Source organism: Triturus cristatus, chromosome 4_1, assembly GCF_964204655.1.
Source record: "Triturus cristatus chromosome 4_1, aTriCri1.1, whole genome shotgun sequence".
NCBI classification, from domain to species: domain Eukaryota; kingdom Metazoa; phylum Chordata; class Amphibia; order Caudata; family Salamandridae; genus Triturus; species Triturus cristatus.
Window position 1 is genome coordinate 135,068,204 of NC_140585.1, and position 2,500 is coordinate 135,070,703.

The 2,500-nt window shown below is 40.1% G+C and overlaps 1 non-coding gene across 1 annotated transcript; it reads right to left on the minus strand.

Moving 5' to 3' along the window:
* Positions 1-1,680: 1,680 nt before the first annotated feature.
* TRNAR-CCU (transfer RNA arginine (anticodon CCU)) lies at positions 1,681-1,753 on the minus strand. The gene has a single exon. It is a non-coding gene; the product is annotated as a tRNA-Arg (tRNA).
* Between the last annotated feature and the right edge of the window lie 747 nt (positions 1,754-2,500).

Sequence of the window (2,500 nt, forward strand, 5' to 3'; positions counted from 1 at the left end):
CAAAGTACCTAATCCCTCATAAACTTCCGAGAGGAAGCATGTAATAAATCCACCTAATTTTCTGGAAAAGGAAGAGGGAGGATTTTTGTTATCACCTCAGATGGGACTTGAACCCACAATCCCTGGCTAAGAAGGCCAGTGCCTTATCCATTAGGCCACTGAGACACACATGCATAGCTCTTTTCTAGAGGCATTATTTAAATGTATTCTATGGTCAGACACCAGTGTGTGCACACAGGGCATTTCTCACTTCTCTCTATAAGTAAACTTCCCATTTTCATCCTCTTCCATCCCCGACTTTAACGCTCTCTTCTATGCTATAATGGAGACTTTGCAATTTTAGCAAGTGGAGAGAAATTGGAGAACCACTTTCGACTCCACACTTCTTCTTCACTTACTTCTTTTCTCAATATACTGGGCTTAGAAAATGGTATCAAGCCATCCTTATCATCAGTAGGACACGGAAAGAGGCACTAAGTCTCCTAACCAAGTTCAACCACCCTCTGCAACTTAACCATTGCACTACAAATTAGGCAACGGGGGCATCAGCAAAGGCAGCCAATGTGCCGATCCTTTATACATTTTGTGTAGTACTTTTCTTACTCGGAGGCAAAATCAGCACTTTAACTGCCCAAATCATACAGATTTTACACATGTACCACTCTATGCACACATAGGCACACACCTTGCAGTTCTTCTACACACACTTAAGCTAAAAACCCATTCTGTCACGTCAAAATTCTGCAAACCTATTACATATTCAGTGCGTCGGCATAGAAGCACTTTTTAATGCCACTAAAATGCACAAGTAGTTAGACTGAAGATGCAACCTGAATGAGTTTACAGTATGTACTCCACTTTATTAATGATTAGTAATGAGAAAATGAGGACTACAAGAGTATTGGAAAATACTTTCTACACTCTGAATGTAAAGCAGATTGTGTGACCATTGGCCAAAAACGACCACGAAGGGACTCGAACCCTCAATCTTCTGACCCGAAGTCAGACGCCTTATCCATTAGGCCACGCGGTCATCCGTTCACCTGAGATGAATTTTATCATGTAGGTGGTATGCATGGATGGAGAACATATTATTGAAAGGTATTCAGGTTTACATCCCATAGTGTTCTTTCAGCTCTTTTCGCTGGAAGCACTTTTTTGGAATCTATATATTGAGAATTTTATGAGTACGATATGCTTTTGTTTTCCTTTTTGCATACAAACCTCTTTCCTCATGAGTTTAAAGCTCATTTGTATGCTCTACATAGCTCTGGACGTTTCCAGACGTGGAGTGAAACTGTTTTGAAAGTAGTACAAATTGCTCCTTCCTGCATATGCTAATTTTTCACACTCACATAGGTTGTATAAGTTTTATGAATCCTGGCTTGACCTATTCAAGTAGCTGAAAGCCTGTCACCACCTCTAGAAACAAGATTCACACCAATCCAATTCAAATCATTTTTTCCAAAGGAATATGTTCTGGCCGGTCGAAAATGCATCTCACAAAAATAGGCATTTGAAAATCTACTTTGCAGTTTCAGAACACTAACATGACTGTGAAGTGTACACAAGTAAAACGGGACAGTTTCAAAGTACCTAATCCCTCATAAACTTCCGAGAGGAAGCATGTAATAAATCTACCTAATTTTCTGGAAAAGAAAGAGGCAGAATTTTTGTTATCACCTCAGATGGGACTCAAACCCACAATCCCTGGCTTAGGAGGCCAGTGCCTTATCCATTAGGCCACTGAGGCACACATGCATAGCACTTTTCTAGAGGCATTATTTAAATGTATTCTATGGTCAGACACCGGTGTGTGCACACAGGGCATTTCTCACTTCTCTCTATAAGTAAACTTCCCATTTTCATCCTCTTCCATCCCCGACTTTAACGCTCTCTTCTATGCTATAATGGAGACTTTGCAATTTTAGCAAGTGGAGAAAAATTGGAGAACCACTTTCGACTCCACACTTCTTCTTCACTTACTTCTTTTCTCAATATACTGGGCTTAGAAAATGGTTTCAAGCCATCCTTATCATCAGTAGGACACGGAAAGAGGCACTTAGTCTCCTAACCAAGTTCAACCACACTCTGCAACTTAACCATTGCACTACAAATTAGGCAACGGGGGCATCAGCAAAGGCAGCCAATGTGCCGATCCTTTATACATTTTGTGTAGTACTTTTCTTACTCGGAGGCAAAATCAGCACTTTAACTGCCCAAATCATACAGATTTTACACATGTAGCACTCTATGCACACATAGGCACACACCTTGCAGTTCTTCTACACACACTTAAGCTAAAAACCCATTCTGTCATGTCAAAATTCTGCAAACCTATTACATATTCAGTGCGTCGGCATAGAAGCACTTTTTAATGCCACTAAAATGCACAAGTAGTTAGACAGAAGATGCAACCTGAATGAGTTTACAGTATGTACTCCACTTTATTAATGATTAGTAATGAGAAAGTGAGGACTACAAGAGTATTGGAAAATAC